The sequence below is a fragment of the Anser cygnoides genome, chromosome 3 (assembly GCF_040182565.1).
Source record: "Anser cygnoides isolate HZ-2024a breed goose chromosome 3, Taihu_goose_T2T_genome, whole genome shotgun sequence".
Lineage (NCBI taxonomy): Eukaryota > Metazoa > Chordata > Aves > Anseriformes > Anatidae > Anser > Anser cygnoides.
The window spans coordinates 1,069,363-1,087,925 of NC_089875.1; the positions used below are offsets into that span (position 1 = coordinate 1,069,363).

Sequence of the window (18,563 nt, forward strand, 5' to 3'; positions counted from 1 at the left end):
GTGGACTCTGCGTAACCTGGGGTGCAAACAGGAAAAGCTGACACTAGGAAGGGGTATTTGGTTTAAGCTGAGCCTTGGAAAGGGGAAGAGGAAGTAGTTTTGTAAGTTACTGTCAATTAACACAAACTTCTAATGCTGGTTTGCATATCAAGAAAGAAGAAAACAGGCAATTTAACTCTTAAGTACAAAATTCTCCAGTGGAGGCAGTTTTGTGGAAGGGGTCTGGGAAGAGGTGAGGTGGATTCTGCTTCAAGCCCCTGCCCCAGCGGCCCGAAGCCTGGGCTGTCTCCAGGTGAGTGATCCAGGAGCACTGTCCCTGAAGGCACGGTGGGGCTGGGAGGACCTGGGAGAACTGCGTGTTGCTGAGCTGTGGGGTGCAGAGGGGCTAACTGTGTTCCCCAAACAGGTCTCAGAGAGCCCAGCAGCACTTGGAGGGGCTGGGGAGTTGAGCTGAGGGTCTCCTTCAGAGTAAGGGCCTGCTAAAAGGTGTTAACTCAGAGCAAAACGGAGGCTTTTAGTCAGAACAAACAGCTCGCAGTGCTGAGCTGGTCAAAGTATGCAAGATGCAGTGCTTATCCCTGCTTCCTGGCCCCCAGGGGTAGGGGTGGAGTTCATAATTGGTGTGCATTAAGCTTGTGATGATGTTGAAAGTAGAGTTTATAATGGATTTATGTTGAAACAGTTCTTATGTGTGTTTTTCAGAGGTGGAGGGTGGAAAGTCTCAGGCATAAATTACGGGGTTTACTGCGTTCACACACGAGTGCCCAAATGGTTCACGCATGATCTCCCAATCAGCTCATGCCTGAGTGCTGAATTAGCTCACGCTTGCACGCCCGGTTAATTCATGCATGGGTGCCCGACTGATTCATGCATGAGAAGCCGATTGCTTCACGCTTGCACGCCCAATTAATTTACGCATGAGTGCCCAATTGAGTTACGCATGAGTGCCCAATTAATGTGAGGGATAAGAATTCGGAAAGTGCCACTGCTGCGAACCCCGAAACTGAAGCCAGATGCAAATTAAAGCCCCACCTCTTAAAGGCCCTCTGGACAAATTAAGCTATGCTGAAAACCAGGCCTTTGGTTCAGATTGAAAAGAATTGAAAACCGGCCCTCGTTCTGCACCTTGGTGTACTTAGTACAGCTTTAACTTGGATCCTTTTCTAAGGACCCAGAAAGCAGCTGTGTGGGACATGGGTTTTCTCCACTCAGAGTCCTAGCTAGTCCAGCCTTTCCTCTGTCCTATTTTATTTTTGTGTTGTGTGCTAATCATTAAAACGTAGCTTCCCATCATACAGCTTCCTCAGCCAGGATGAAACGTCTATTCCTAATACCTATGGAAATAAAGATATTTTAAAAGGAAGAACAAAGTTAAACCAGCAGGAAAAAAAATCAAGAATACAAGACAGTTCACCGGCTGTTTCAGGAGGAAGCAGCAGTGCTATATTCTTACTTTTAATGGGTGCTGGAGAAAGGGCATTAGCAATGCCCTGGCATGGTGTTTCAGCAAACAAAAAGTTTGTCAGGGAAGAGCTGGAGGAAGAGAGTACAAAAATCTGTTCTAATATTACATAGGCTATGCTTTCCTTTTGATTCTTTCAAGACTTTCATGATGATAGCAGTTCCATCATCTAATTTCCATTTTTTGAAGGTCTCCACCGTCCTAATGTTGGTACCTCTCTGCTGGCTAGTATAGTTCCGCAGCTGAGGTCAGAGCAGTGAAGTTACCTTTGGAGGTTGACAGAGAACATGTGCTTCCTTGGGGAATCAGGAGGCAGTCAGGAGGGTGTTTTCTGTTTTTAGACTCGTGACCTGTTGATGCTTCTAAATTGACCTTTCCCATCTCTGCAGTGTTCTTCTGGAAACTTTAACTAGTGTCTGCAGGCTGCTTTTGGCAGAAGCATGATACGGTGAGTGTTTCACCAGCTTGCACCTCCTTTAGAATCTGTCTTTTCTTAGAAATGGACAAAACCTTGTGTCACGTATGGCCACACCATTGCTCGCCACTCCAAAAGCTGCCAGCCTAGGGGGGAAACCAAGCAGGAAAGCAAGCAGCTGTCTTTATAATTTGACTGGAAAATGAACAGGAGACCATAAGCTTGTCCATTTACAGCCTTTTTTACTTGCTCTCGACCTGATGCATACAGGTAGTTATGTATTTGGGCAAAATAATTCATTGACTTTGTTACTGATTTTGAGCCATTCTTATTTAAATTGGAAATGGCTGTCTGTTCCATCTGTAGTACGTGCTTTAGGAAAACAAAATCCAGGATGTGGCTCACCTGGCTCTGATTTCTACAATGACAGACTTTATGCAGCCACAGAGAAACTGATTTTGATGGTAGATGAAAGAAAAAAAGAATAAATAGCAGACACTTGAGCATCTCTTGATGGCAGTCAGTATTCTGGTTTCTCCACCTCGGAATGAAAGTATCAAATTAGAGCTGTTTGGGCTTGAAGATGCAGAGTAAATCTGCCTGAGGACCTGGGTTCTGTTATTCTTATGTAGCTTAAACAGTACTTTACTCTGTGGGTGAGGTCCCTGATTCAGAGTGTACTTAGCAGGTGCAACCTGGCGAGAATGAAGCAATACAGCAACAAGCTATGGAGGAGTCGAGGAGTCAGTGTTTTAAAAAGCAGGCAGTAAATGACTTATTGCAGGTAGAACAAAGTAGGGGCGTTTTCAGACTCTTCTGGAAAGTGTTTCTGGTATCACTGCTATTTCATTTTAAGCTGGAAGCAGAGAGACACTCGTGCACACATGCTCCTTCCCGAGTGGAAGGTCCTCACTTGAGTTGTCTTAGGTCTTGCTTGTAACAGGGACCCAGAACATAACCTAATTTTACCTCTGGTGTCGCAAGCTTAGGGACAGTGTTGGATTTCGTGCTCTGCAGTGTTGTGCATGGTAGCAGAGCAGTAAACAGGGAGCAAAAACTTACTCGTCTTCGGGGACAGGAGGATTATGTGCACTGCTCTTGCTGAGTCTGGCAGCTGACCAAGAAGTTGCGTTAGCACCATCCTGTCATCAGACTGGCCCAGCTGCACTGCCAGTGTAACTACATGGAAGGAAAAGATAATAACGAAGGATGAAAGACTCAAAAAGCCCTCTGTTCATCGCAGGCTGCTATGCCTTTGCTGCCTAGTATTAATGTTGCAACGTGGCAACTGGATGGGAAAAGGCTGTGCTGCCCACACCCTGAGCTGTGAGGGCTTTGGAGAGAGTGTGGGAAGAAAGACCAAAGAGGGAAAAGTCTATTACAATGGCAGCCTGTAAAATTTTTATTGCATCTTTTACACATTCCAGGGGATGCAAGGCATTTTAAATTGGGCTGTGTGAACTGTTGCATCCTGAAGTCAAGAGTGCAGCTTTGGTTTGATGTTTGGATATAATGCATACTTCTCCATGAAGGACAAAAGAACAGAGTAATGTCTAGTTTGGGTCCATCAGTAGTTCTTCCTCCTTCTCCATCCCCTTGAAATTAAAGGGTAGAGGATGTGAAGGTCTTAGGGGTCCTCCCTCTCTGCCTTTTGTTCTAGATCCTCTCTTCAGGGATTCAAACTCTAAAAGAGTATTTGAAACCCTTGGTCACAGAGAACAGACTGAATTTCAGAGGGCTGAGAGCTTGCTTTCCTCAGCTGACAGATGGCCTTCGAACCTTGCTGTACCAGGCCCAAGTTTTGTCTGTCTTCAGCAATTTTTCTTTGCTTCTCCACCACAGTCTTGCCAGAGTTTACAATGCATCGTAATCTGTCTGATTTCAGTAAAATGATACCTCTACGGAGTGGACAATCTGCCCCCTTAAAACCCTCTTCTCTCTCCCATGCTCTCACCTGTGAGTAGCAGCAAGAGGCAACTGATAGGGGGCCTGAGGAATGTGAGCTGTCAGGCCTGGGGCACAGCCCCTTCTAGGAGTTTAGCTGGCTAAGTTGGGAGTTGAGCTGTCAGAATCCAAGCTCAGCTTCTTCACTGATAAGAGCTGTGCTGAAGAAAGCTAAAAGGAGGGGCAGGCCTTCGCTTTCCTTTGGGAACTACTCTCAAGCTGGGGCTTTACCGCTGGCTTCCACCCGTGCTGCACTGCACCATCTGGGATGGTCTCGTACCGCCACGGCTCCAACCCTGACCTGGAACCACTGCCTGGGCTTCTCAGCTTGATGTCGGACCTACCCCATCGCTGCAGACTCACCGGATGATCATGGAACTGTACCTGACCACAGTCCCTGTCTCTTGCCCTGGACCTGCCAATTTCCATCCCAGCTCCGCGTTGGTGAGGCCACTGCGTGTGCCTGCTGTATCATCCTGCTCCGCTCCCAGCTCCCTGTCCTGTGCCAGTCTTCGTGGCTCCCTGACAGCACAGGTGGGCACCAGTGGTTGTGCCCCTGCTTCAGAGCAGCTCCCCCAAAAGGAGTGGCAGGATTTTGCTTCTAGATTTCTTTACCACAGCTCTTAACAGCAAAGGAGCTGACCTGGGACGCAGCCAGCTGAATTCTTTAAGTTGACGAAATCCTAGAGGAGGAACGTGCTCTAGGCCCTGAGAAGAGCATCGTACCTGTTTGAGCACCAGTCTATCTTCTCCCGTATGTGTAGCCCTGCATGTCTTGGCAGGCTGGCTCTGATCCATTTGCAAGTCTGCTGCATGCTCAGTAGCCCTGCTGCTCCCTCCCCGTCTTTCACAGTGGCGTGTCCCTTGCTCCACGTCCATCACACTATACAGCTCTTCCAGTTTTTGTGGTCACAGAGCCTCTCTTGCTCTCCTTTCAGTCCTCACTGAAGAGTTTAACAATGAATATAACACACTTTTAACTTTAATAACATAGTCATCATGTGCTGCCAGAGAGATGCCACCGAATTCCAACCTCCCAAGTCTGTAAAATGCCCCCCAGCCTGTGCCCCCGTTGTGTGTGAGGGTTGGGGAGCTTTGAGCGTGTTTCCCTGCTGAAACAGGAGGGGCTGGCTCCTAAGTCTCCCCAGGGCGTGAAGTACCATGTCTTGCAGGAGGCCTGTGGCTGGAATGGTTGTGTTATGCTTCGTTGCTGAAGCCTCACTCAAGGCAGTGCTTGTTTTGGTCACTGGTTTTGGGGGTTGAAGGGGAGATGCAGGTAGCTACCAGCCTTTTGATGCAGTCCGTGAGAGAACCAGGTGCGGCAGTTCCGTCCTTGCTTTGTTCACATGTTTACCTGATGAACAGCTCCAAATTTTGATCTTTTATAAGTCCAAATGGCTAAGGAGCGAGTCGAAACAGTATACATAGGGAAAGTGGATGCATCTGTTAATGAGACATCTACAGCACATAAGTAGAAGATGCTTTCTTCTTTCTTATTCCTCCTTCTACACCACCTCTCCCTGATGCAGCTCCTGCTTTAGGTCATGTTTCTCAGTGCCTCACGTTTTTCCACAATAACAGTTGTCTTATATCTTGATGTACACGCTGATGCTCTGCAGGACAAGGAGATGACATTTTTTCATCTGAAGGTTTTGCTATTTGCATTTTAGGCACTCAGGACTGTGGAAAAATAGAACTTGTGAGCCCTGTAGTTAAGGTATTGTATAAGGTAAGTCTCAAAATGCAAAGGGGTTTAGGAATTGGCACCAGCATTTGTTTGGGAAGAAAAGGGACTAATTTATGAGGGGATCAACCCACTGAAAAGGATAATGATGAAATATACACTGTTTGGAAGTGAAGCACTGGGAACAGGGACATGGTGGTAAGAATGCGTGTGGTGAGTCTGTCAGGTAGACACAGTTAAACTAGCCTTAAATGAATTGGTGACAGCAGGGGTAAATTAGTCTGCGCTCAGCTCCCTCCACGCAGCCTCATCTACAGAGACACCTGAGCTGGTGGGTTTTACAGCTAACTCTGCTACCTCTGCACTACACACATACCCCGAGGTAAAGAGAATATAAAGAGGGTTGTAAGGAGAGGGACAGAGCAAGCAGCCAATCTGCAGAGGGCAGAGGAGCTGGGATCAAAACTGCTGCTAGTTCTTTGAAAGTCATGAAAAGCCAGAGCCTTAGTTTGCTCACACAGACACAACTCCTCTGGGCTTCGGGGAGAAAAGCGTCTGAGAGGCTCTCATAGTACGTGCGCGGAGCCAGCCTTGTTGTGCTAAAAAACAAGTTCTGATTAACTGTGCACGTGGCAGGAATTTTGCATTGCTGCTAAAGCAATAAAAAGTCCTGAAAGGTTTCCATGACATTAATTTTAGTTCATTTAAGATAATCCATGTCGAGTTTAAATAATACATGAGATCTGTGCGTTGAAGACATGCGCTGTATCTCAGCCTTAGTGAAAAGAAATCTGCCTTGTTGACACCGAGCAGCCAAGCCAGGAGACAGGGCAGAACTAGTTTTTCATCGGAGTGTTGCTGCCTGTTTCTTCTCCTGGCTTTCATCTCGCCCTCCCTCTCTTTCCCGCCTCCCCTTTTTTTTGTTGATTGGTGTCACCTCACATGCTTAGGATGTCTGCCTGTCTGCTCAGAGTGTGAACACATTCCTCAGAATGCTGATTTGCTCGTTTCACACCAGTGTCAAAATGACTTATTAAATTCAGCACCTCCTGATACTCGCTGCCTGATGTGTTGCTATCCAAACATTAAATGACAATAAGCATATGCAGCCGCTGGGCCTAGCAAACTCATTTAGTTTGATAAAAATGTCATGGCAATATGCTTTAAATCACTGTCCTTTTCATCATTGTTAATTGCTAGCTATAGACCTCTTTACTGTGCTCAGTGCAAGTGTTAGGATGCTGCTCCTTCTAGCCCGATTAAGCATTTTTTCTAACTGTAGAAATCCTTTTTGGTGGCAGTGTTATTGCATCAAGAGATAGATTTTGCTCTTAATTAGCCAACATGCCACCAGGGATACTTCAGAGTCATGGGTGTGAAAAAGCCTCCAGCAGAGGCTGATTCTCTGGGATTAAAAAAAATAATATATCAGTGACTTGGGAATAATTGGCAGCTTCAGCGATGGTACGTTGGCTCTAGCAGTGACAATATGTTCTGCTGTAATATCAATACCTGCTTCTGTCTGCTTTCCCGTCAGCTCTCTTCAAACTCAGCCAGAGCAGTTCTGTACCTAACAACGTACAACATGCGATGCTGTGGGTGGGGAACCACTCCCCACCTCTTCTGCTGTCACTGGTGAGCTGCATAGCTTTCCTAAGGCATTGTGAACACAGGTTTTGTTTGTTCTTCAAGAGAAGTGCAGCTTTTAGGCCATGCTTACTCATTAACAGATAGTGTAAAACAAGAAAAAATTATCATGTGTGTAAAATCAATAACAAAAATCTCAGGCTGGGGCCCTAGGGGAATCCTGCTGCCACCTTAAGCAGTTGGGACGAATCCAGACATCATGTATACTGTTCTCCCCTGGCTGCTGGTGCTCCTCTGGAGAAATCAGTGTCCTCAAAGGCCAGCAGTGATGGAGCCGCAGCAGTCTGTTCCCAAGCGTCCATTTCCTAACTATTAGAAGGCCTTAGATCCTCTACCCTTAGCGCCTTCCCCAAATATTCTCTGTGACATGCTGAACATGTAACTTCTTGCCCTGTTTGCAACAGAGGAGGAGGACAGATAACTCCCTGCCTGTTGGCAGTGGCCCAGTTTGTACTGGCAGACTGTTACGCCATCCCATTCAGTCTGCCCAGCAGACTAGCCTGTCCAGGGGTCTTCCTGCTTTTTCTTATAGCTCCATCATTGTAAACTCTGAGCTCAAACCTGAATGTATCTGTTCATTTCTTGTTACTAGCCATATACTTAATTTTTACTTCTTACTTTGAATTTTGTCTTTAAGAGGTGGACTGTCCTGTGGCCAGAAAGACTTAAGCTACTGAATTACTCTCAATATTTTGCATGCAATAACTCAGTACCTAAGGCTGGCCAAATTTTCAGTGCATGAAAAGGATTTCTGCCCCCCAAGAAGGCGACGACTTTTTTTTTTTTTAAATAATCCATTGACTTCTTTTGTTCCTAAAGGATGTAAGGTTATTTGTTGGTATATACACACACAGTTAGCATAGAATTTCAGAAATCTCTTTAAAGACACCTATTTCAGACTCCTGGGATGACTTTAAAATAAACTGATTCAGAGCTTGACCAGATGTAATATCTGAGAGAACAATTCAGCCCAGTAGAATTAAAATAAATAAATGGTCCTGCATAGGACTAAGAATTTTATTAACAAAGTATATTCCTAAAATACTTTTGTGATGCGATCAGCTTTTCAAAAGGGGGCACTTATGTGCGTGGAGAAACCCATCCAGCTCACTGTGTGAAAGTGTGAGAGTTTGTGGGTCACACCGTGCTGCTACCTAGGACTATTGTAACACTTATGGGCTCAAACCTATATTCCTCAAAGAAATTAAATCCAAACACTTCTAATTTGGTAAATGTGTGCTTGATTTGAAGCTCACTGAAATCAATGGCAAGTCTTGGGATGTGATCCTAATTGTCAAGGAGAACTTGCAATTACTTAGCACATCTTCTAGAGAGAGCGATATGATTTCAGCAGTTAAGGATGCTCTTTTCCAAATGGAATGAACTCTAACACATCCCTCACACTGCGAGCCTGTCAAGCTGTAGGAGACAGATATGTGATCAGGCATGCAGCGGTGCCTGTCTGGTAACAGCAGAGCAGGGGCTGTAGTACTGGTGTCAAATGAAATGAGAAGATGGCCGGACTGTGCACGGGCTATCTCCTCCAGATAAAAGGCTGCTGACCTTTTCGCATCAAGCCTGGAGAGAAGGGTCTGGTTGAGGGCGGTATGCAAAAGTGTTGGCAAGAGGCCTGCTTCGTTAAGGCTGAGCTCCTTTCTCTCACCTTAGGGGAGTAATTTAAGATGTGTCTATCACACTGCTGAATCTTCACAGGTATGATGGATTATTCCTTACAAATGGAACCACAAGGAAAAACATTCTGAAACGTTGAAGTGATATACTTAATTTCAAAAAAGTCAGGAGTGCTTTTCTTTTGAGCTTTTGAAGAAGTGTCCTATTTTCACAATTAGCTGCCCTTATGAAGGAGTTAATCAAAAAATGAAGTGGGATAGTTTTGGTGGGCAGTAAAATCTTGTAGTGAGCAGAAAGAACGGCAGCTATATTTTGATGTGTTGTCATTTGGTTAGCTGATATCTAAAGAATTAAATAAAAATATTGTCTTTTTTTCTCCCTATTGTTGATTTGTTCAGAAGCAAAAAGATATTTTTATCATTCCTAGTAGAAACCTAGTTTTTAGCCAACTTTTTTTTGTTCATGTAGTACCCCACCAAACAGCTATGGTTATAAGCCAATCTTGTAGACAATTCCTGATGCATTTGTAGAGCTTATATTACTTGCTTACAAAGTTTGCATCTCCTCAGCTATTTCAAATATCTTTTATTTAACTATCTTCCTACAGATAGGTTGTCTGTGATGTAACAGGTATTTATTGATAAGTCTTTCTACTTGTGTGTGTTCAATTTGGTTTGTAGTATGAATAAAGCATTAGGTATTACAATGCAAAATAGCTTTGTCATTTTTTTTTCCCAGTCTGTGTCAGCCTTGATTACCTTACCAGGCTTGCATGGTTTGTGGGCAGGAGATTAGAATTTGCTAACAGGTTTTATCTGTGTACCTGAGAGTAATACTTCTTGCACTTCAAGTGGCAGAAAAGAAACCCTGAGCATCCATGTCTCTCCTGCCCTAGAAACTGGGGTTTTACCACTGAGAGCAGGTTGGGAAGGTAATCCTGTTGTAGCAGTCCAACAAACAGTAGGAAAGAAAGGGAAAGGAGAAAGGTAAATGCTTCAGGCAACAGTTGACATCTATCCTATGATGTGAATGGGGTGTATTTTCCAGGCTCATAAAAAAATCTTTTAAAAGGGAAGAACAAGCATGACAAAGGTCAGAAAGACCAGAAAAGAACAGGACTTTGCAGAGGATACATTAATGTAGCTATGACAAGTGAAAAGATTTTTGATGCTATTTTTTAATGTCATTCCAGTAGTATATTAATGCAAGCAACGAGTTATTTTTGGTATTTTACAGACCAGCCAGGGAAGGCACTGCACACAATAGCTTGGAGGAATAATAGAAGGCTCAGAGAAGACGTCAAAATCTGGTAAGATACTGGGATGCAGATGCATTTGGGAAGGCTACAGCAATTACAGTGCCTGAGTTAATCCAGTGCTGACTGTCAACAGAAAGTCCCTACTTTGTTTCTAGGGAAAACTAGAGATCATCTTGTATTTCTTTTTTTCTTTTTTTTTTTTTTCCTGGTATGTGATGGCAAAACAGTGTTGAGAGTCTGTGATGATACAGAAATACACAAGAGGCTGATCACTTTTAAATTCCCATACTATTTTACTTTGATAATTTTCAGTTTTAATTCTTCTCATTCATCAAACAGTTTGGATGTGGTATTTGGGTTGATGGAAGGGAGCAGTAAAATGGAGTGAAAATACTCATATCAAAGAAGACACTGAAAAGATGTGGAAATTGGGCCGAGTCAGGTTTCCATAGTTAGAATAAGAATCTCTCAAATAAACAAGCAGAAAATTGTTCTCATCTCTGGTGCCTGTGAGTCTGTTAAAGTAAAGTAGAACTGACAGAGCTACTCACAATCTCCATGTTTGAGTTAACAGTGGTGCCATTCAGACAACAGACAGAAACTCCTCTACATACATATGCACACATTTTTGGAAAGAATTACACACTTTTGCAGAACCGTTATTAGAAAAATTCCCTGAGATAACTGTTTGTTATTGATGCTGAAAATAACATGACCATACCCATTTGCACTGAATACTGATTGAGCTCAAAGCACTTCGGAATGAAAAGGGATCTCAGGCAAGCTCTGCCATCCAAACGCAGCGTGGTGAGGGCTGGCGGGCACGAATAAGGACAGCTTTCTGGCTGGTTTGTGACGAGTGGTAAAGAGTTAAGTGAAACCTGAAAACTCTTCGTTTGTGGCACTGCTGCTGTGCACCCTATTCTGGATAAAATCTGTTGTCACAGCTTTATCATCCGTGTAATCAGGTGTGATATTGGCTCTGTGTAGCCCCTCCTGCCTGCTTTCTCCTAGTTTATGCTGGGAGGAAGCAGAGTAGTAAGAGAAAGAAAGGGAACAGAAGCGTTTACTTGGTATGAAGTGCTGTTAAAAGGACATCTATGGGCCTCTTACTTCATACGGTTTCATTCTGTAAATGGCACTTGAACTAAAATATTCCCTTTCATCTTTCTGACAGAAATATGACACAGTAATTCTTTGTGAAAATGTAGATGATACGCTGCAGTAGTTACAGTGAGTTAGGATTAAGTGGCAAATGCCTACTGTTAAAGACTTAATTAAAGACACAATAGCTCTGGGAGGTCATTATTGTAATTACAGTGCTGCCTATATTGTTGTAGCCAAGTACATGGTTGTAGTATCATGTTATCTCTACATAGTGTCCTGGTTTGATGAGGCAGCTATTGCACACATTCCATACAGGATCATTCACACAAGCCTTCTGCTAGTCCATTTAAGCTTGAAAACCCGTTTCAGGGCTCAGTTTACCTTTACCAGTTTTATATGGATATAACTTCATCAGCTTCAGTGCGAACGCTTTTTTTTTAACCCCTTTGTGCTAGAGAAAAATTAGGCCTTTTGGCTTTAGTTAAAATCTGTGAAAATTATTGAAAGGGCTGAAACATGACCTTTGTCCTAATGCTGTGTATGTCAAGTGACTAAGAAGAAATAGTAGTTCTTCTCTTGGTTTGATCAACAGATAATTTGAAGACTAGATCCACCACTCAGGAATCCAAAGAATCTGTAAAATTCATTCTTGAAATTAAGGAATTTTAATGTCTCACGGTAACAATTTTCAGCAATGTATTTGAAGGATGTTCAACATATTCATCTTTCCTAGAGGCAAGATTTTCCTCTAAAGCTTCAAGCAGTAGGACTGCTGCTGCTTATGGCAAAGGAGAGCTTCACAGCTGACTAATCTCATGCCTGGAAGTACCTTGATCCGAGTTTTGGAAAGGGGATTACAATACTACTGAACAAAGAAAGGTTAAAGATAATGTGGATACCAGTCCAAGTACAGTCAGGGCAAGACGGATTTCAGGGACCTCTGCCTGCATTAGGCCTGTATGGACTGCTGAAATAGCTTTTGTTACCCACATTTGCTGGCTAAAATCCAATATGAGCTTGGGCCACAGTGGCAAGGAGTTAGAATTCTTTCACTGAGAAGTTTTCTCTCAGAGGACTTAAAAAAAACAACAACAACAACAAACAAACAAAAAACCAACAACAAACCAGGTATCCAGCCTTTCAGTGGTCTTCTATAAATGGTGGTGTTTAAAGCAAGTCGTCTTGGATCTTTGAGTATTGAAGAAGGACCTGAAAAGTGGAACACTGTCAATAGGAGAGGCAGAGGCACCCCAGAAGACTAACTGAAGGCTTTATTTCTAGAGGTGTGAGGCTGAACTTCAGATCAACTCCCACAGAGGTGAGCAGGAGAATTTTTGAAAATTTTATTTGAACATTCCCAGCATGTGGAAGTATCCCATCTTTGAGGCTATCAAATAAGAAGGGTGCCAACTTTCTTTTCCTTGCTTATATTACTAGTGTCCAACAACAACAAAAAAAGTTCTTTTTGCATTGTAAGCTTGGGGTTGAATTTATCTCATTTTGGCTATCTTAAAAATGTGGTTTGTTGTAAATAAAACACACACTGAAAATGCTTTATTCATTTGTAGGCTGTGCAGGCTGTAGTCTCACTGCTTAAACTTCGGTGAGGAGGTGGCTTTCATTTTTGTTAATCCTCCTTGAGGGCAACCTTACTGCTTTGTTACAGGTGGAAGCGAGCACACAGAGCGGGCTCCATGTGCTCCATGGGCACAACCCTCTTCCTCCAGCTCAGAGGAGAGCAGTGAAAGCTCCAGTCTCCTTGATGCTTGTTAACACTCTTCTCCTCAGCTGTCCATACCTCCTCTTGCTCAGTGGCTGTAATGATAAGTTCTGTCTCTGGGATTTCTAGCCTTCACGGATAAGTGGCCAGTTACAATTTTTCCCAGTCGTTGCCTACCCGAGCTGAACGAATGCCGTTTTCCATCTTCCTTCAAGACAGCCTCCTTAGTTCCCTGACCACTTCTCTGTTCCTCCTTTTAATTAATATCTATCCTCATAATATCACATCCACAAATTAATGTAATGATTCTGGATTTGAGCTATCTAGTGAGAGGATTATCAGCTTTGTGCTCTCTGCTGGGATATTGTCTGCTACAAAATACTGGCTTGGCTTATGTGCACGTAATATTGCCTTTCAAAGCCTGTGCTATCTATTGCTTTTCCTCACTTGGTGGTCTCAATATTAGTGTTTCTTGGGTTTCTTCTCTCCACAGTGCAGGTCATTTTTAGATTATGCTCCCTCCAAAGTCTTATGCCTTAACTTGTCAAGGGGTAACTAGCTCTCTGACAAAGATCCACAGTGAGGAAGGCATAAAATAAACATTTGCTTTTTCAAGAGATTCTGAATGCACTGGAGCATGTTTCTATACTGGAAATAACTCTTTCTATAATGTCTTTTTTTTTTTTGGTGATTCTTTATTTCAGAGGTAAATCTTCTCCTCAGTAAAAGTGGGAAGGTACTAAATTCTTGAGGAAGACAGGTTTGTTAGGGCTTGAAATAATAACATTGCTTGAATGAGGGACAGCTGAGAGGTATACTTGAATTATACTTTCATCTAATCAGCCCAGCTGAATCTGGTGCTGAGCTCTGTAAACCTGAATTCATGAGTAATTTCTAGTTCTGGTGTCCATTCAGAACATGTCAATTTAATGAGGCTGCCCTGTAATGAATTAAAGTTATGTGCCAGTGCTGGTAGTAAAGCTGCCTCTTTAAAATGCACATGCTGTGGCAGGAGGTTGGCAGAGAAAGTTCGGATGTTGCTTTCCCATTTTTTTCTTCCTCTGGCTCCTTATTTTTTTTTTTATCCTGTCTTCTGTGTCAAGAGAAATTGAGAAGACAAGAACTCTGAGCTTAAATGAAAACGGATGAGGTCTTTCTTATACCTTTAGCTTATTACCCCTGACAATTAGGCTATTGAAATTATTGGTCTATGCTAAAATTAAGTGATGTGCTTTGAGAGTAGTTTATTCCTTCAGAGAACAGCCAAAGCAAAGGGAGGAGCACTTGCATCCGTCTGCTAAGATTCTGCTCTCATGTAGAGTGATAATTTTGAAAGAAATGCTCAAGGTACATGGTCTTTCAAATCATGATATCTCTTGACAGTGCTGTCAGGATCTCTAATGCTGATCCGGCTGCAAGATGGAGAGTAGATAGATGTGAGAGGAGGTGGCCATTGGCGATGCTGTTTAATTTGAGCCTGAGAAATATTACTTGCTCTGGCAACACATGAAGCTTGGAAACTTGGGAAAACTATTGGATCTGTTTGGCAAGTTATTTTTATTTTAAATCTGTCCTTCTCCTCTTTTTTTTTTTTTTTTTTTTTTTCTGTAATAAAACTCTTCCAAGGCTTTTAGTTTCTAAAAATTGGAGGATGGGATTCTTTTTTCCCTATTAGTTGTTGGAGGCTAAAGAGATGAAGCAGGAGGAAAATAAAACAGAGGACCACAGCCTAGAAGATGAAAATAGATTTTCTTTTTAATAAAGGAAATTCTGTCCCAAATCCCCATCTAACATGTGTTTTTCATGTATAGATATTTCTTTAAGAAAACAAAAGATTGTTCATTGAAAAAAGATTAGGTTGGGAGAGCGCTGAACAGCTCTAATTGAGTGCGCCACTTGATAGCTGCCATATGTTTGGGAGAATGAAGTACATTCTCCTTCTGGTTGGCCAGGACAGCCCCTCTGAAGCTAGCCAAAATCTAATGGGGCTACTGTAGTATCTTGCTATTTCCATAACTAGAGAATGGGAATAGACCGAAAGGGGACAACTAAGTCCCAAATAACTGTGTTTAGAGTTCATATGTTTGTATATCTAATGACATACACATGGCTATCAGGATTGGCTTCTCGCAATTTTTGGAAATGTGGGATAAGCACCACTGGGTGATATTAAAGCTGTGGCAAAGGATACTCTATTTCTGCTCTGTCTAGTGACTCCAGTTCTAAGCATACGGGAGGTATTTCTGATTTCTGCCAGGAGTCATTCTGTTGGACGTGGTGCTTTTACACTTGCACAAAACTTAGTGCTCTCTTTTCTCATGCTAGCACTGCATAAAAGGACAGACTTTATCACTTTTAATGCTCTATGATGCTTTGTAGATCACATTGCATTATTATTCTTGGCAGAAAAGGCAGTTAGTTCATGAGGAAGTGAGAATGAATATTTACCTGTTGGTATGCCTGTGTTAGAATTTAATATTCATATATTGTCCCAGAATGCAGTCTTTACAGACTGTCTAGGTCTACTTTTTTTCTTGTGTCTATTCAACCTGTTAGAATTTGGAGTTTGCTTTATTCTGGTTTGTTTTATGGTTGCACAACATGCATCACAGGCTGCATTGAGAAGATATGTAAATTAAGCTAATTCCTGCTGGCCAGTCATATTTGGGCCCTTGATATTTGTAATGCAGAAAACATGTATGGGTGTTAGCTTTGGAAATGTATATATTTTTCTTCCTAAAAATATACCCATTTTACAGAATTCTCTCAAAATAGTCAGACTGGAAATTCACAATATCTTCAATACATCCAAGATCCAGCTTTCTCTAAAGCAATACCGAGACGGATTAAAAGATTTTTTCAGTGCTAAAAATAGATATTATTGTCTTAAATTCAGTGAACAAAGCTAATTGAGAATTCAGCTGTTGCCTCAACCTCATGTGTATTAGATGCTAGAGGGGAACAAAGATGACATTCCCAGAGAAGAGAGTTCCAGAGAGATCTTCCCTTCTTATCTGAGGGAAAGTTAATGCAACTGGCTGCTAAAATAGAAGTGCTCCAACACAAGTATGATTTTAAAATAACTACATTGATTAACAACAATTCCTATAAAGAACACCATGTTAATACCACACATCTATGTTGTTGATGCCATTAGTGTCACATGACTGCTGTGAAATTCCAGATAAGCAAAATGAGGAGCATCCCACACTGATAAAGGAAGGCAATTGGAGCTGGAACATATGACAACTAAAGCCAGGGATGCAAAATAGATATCAGTAGGTAGATCTTCACTTGTGTCTTTTATTGGGTGATTTTTTGTTTGTTTTCCTCATCTGAGAACTTCTGTTTCTCATATAAGCCTGTTTATCGTACCAAACCATTCCAGGATGGCCCAGATCAGGCTGTGTCAGCTACTTCAGTGTGCTGTTCAGACTTGCCTTCCTCTGTGCTGCTATTGCCACTGCTTTTCCATTGTCTGGATGTTAGAGGTCCTCAGTGCTCTGATTACACAAAGGGTTATTCTACCTGTAAAAGCACCAGCAGGTTCAGTTTTGCCTTCCTACCTCTGGCTCGCTTGCATTCCAGGACTTAGTACATAAAGCTTTGTTTTTAACTTGCTTTTCTCTTTCGCATGTTACCTTCCTTATCTAATTCTTTCTCCAGCCTGTCATGCCATTTTCATCATTAGAGGTTTCTTCAGTACAACTGGCCTTCGGACTCCTCACTTGTAAGCAGCATGTCTGGCTCAGCACTGAGGACTGTGCCAGGCAGCAGGTTGGGTTAAAGAAAGAGTCTTCAATCAGTTCAAATTCATTAGGATTTCCTTGCAGTCATGCACGTTTTTTTCTTTTCTTTCCCACACAAACTTATACTTGCTTCACATTCAATGTGGCGGTGTCTTCAACTTCTTAATTCATCTTACCATTTTCAGGTAGCAAACTCCATACTATTGCACTCTCCTAGGCACACAGACTACTCTTTATCTTCCTTCCACTCTTTCCATAGCTCATTGTACAATCTGGATTTCTCTGTTAATGGGTGAATGTGCTCCGTTGTTTGGAAATATTTTGTTGGGGTGTGGAGTTGTGGACAAATATCATTTTATGACTGTGCAAGACTGTTGATATATATAAATTTCATAATCTGCATATGGAAACACAGGGTTTTTTAAACACAATTTCTGGAGAAAAGCTACTTTGTTTGACATATATTCTCTCCTCTTTATTTGCTTTCAAATTTTACATTTACAAAGAATATTGGCCATTGAATTTTCACAGAATTTCTTATGAGATAAAATTCTATTATATGGTAAAAAGGTAGATTTAGCTGATTCCACTGTTCTGCCCAAATGCTCATTATCAGCCTTTCAACTAAGCTGAAAGTTGCCCTGCGCATTAAGAGTCATTTCCAAAAACTCAGGATATCACAATTTGCCCGTCACTGCTAAATTAGGGGGTTTAATGAATTCCAACACAAAAATTCCTAGGATGGTTGTACTAACAGCAAGTTGCATTAAAAGGACTATTTTCCTCTACAGGGATTTCAGTAAAGAGACAATGTTTATTTTTTCAGTGGAAAATTGATTGTAACTAAGAGGATACTTGGCTTGAAAGTGGGAAATTATCATATCATATGATTAAATGAAAGCTTACCTTGTTATAAGGTAACTAGACATATCCCAATAGAATTGAGACAATGTTTGATTAAGCCAGATTTTCCTACTTTATATTCAAGGAACAAATTAAAGAATAATTGAGATCCTTTTCAGATCTTTTATAAGCTGAATATATAAAGCTGCAGCTCCAGGTGGCAAAGCAATTAGCTGATGAATAAAATCAACCACACTGTCATTCGTCAGATGTTTAAATTCTATAAGCCAGATAAATTAATGTGTTCCTTAAGCCAAATAAACGGTCACGCTCTTCATGTTACCACTGAATTCCCCTGGGAATGGGTCTGGGAACATGTTGATAGAAAACCTAGGAACTATCTCATCAGAAGGGTCATAATTAAGTTGCCTGTTTTTGTGCCTAAAATAAATGTTCCATTTTATTGAAAAGATGGCTATAATGATGTGCTGTGCTTTATCAAATGAGAGGATAAGAATTTAAATCAAGCACGGTTGCATGCCTCCCTCTCACTGGAGAGGGGATTTTGGCCTCTGAGCTGGATGGTGCTGATGTGACGCAGTCTTTGCCAGGGCCAGCGGTGCTGTGGGAATTTGTGCAGCTCCTGTCCTTGTCTCTACACTCTGTGAGGTTTTGGGGGATGATGTACGACGTGAAGCGGGTAGAGCCATTGCTCTGTCTGCAGGGCAGATGTGCTGAGCTCCTTCCTGCTTCACACAGGACCATCCTCCTCCTATAGAGTCGTCCACATCAGCTGCCCCTCTGGCTCCTGGCTATGGGATGGGAAGGCTGTGATCCATAGCAGAGTTTCATTTGCTTGTGCTAACGCTCAGTTTGGCTTTGTAAGTAACGTTTGGGCAATTGAGTGAGACTTATTTCACCTGAAAGGACCTATTTCTCTATCAGCAGCTGAACTGGAACTGGTTTTTAACTCCATCCTTCTTGAATGTGAGTTTATAAAGTGGGATTATACTGTAAAATGTACTTCTCCCTCTATCGATGAGTCTGTCTGAAATGGTAACGTGGCCCTTCAGGCTGTTTGATAGTAAAAGTCCAGCCAACA

The 18,563-nt window shown here is 42.2% G+C and overlaps 1 long non-coding RNA gene across 5 annotated transcripts in view; it reads left to right on the top strand.

The window, feature by feature from the left end:
• The window catches only part of LOC106044709 (uncharacterized), a 385,284-nt gene that overhangs the window by 84,594 nt on the left and 282,127 nt on the right, over nt 1-18,563 (top strand). For all 5 annotated transcript variants that reach the window (XR_010830792.1, XR_010830793.1, XR_007162086.2 and 2 more), the window contains exon 5: nt 10,021-10,093. This is a non-coding gene — a long non-coding RNA (uncharacterized lncRNA). The remainder of the gene's footprint in view (nt 1-10,020; nt 10,094-18,563) is intronic.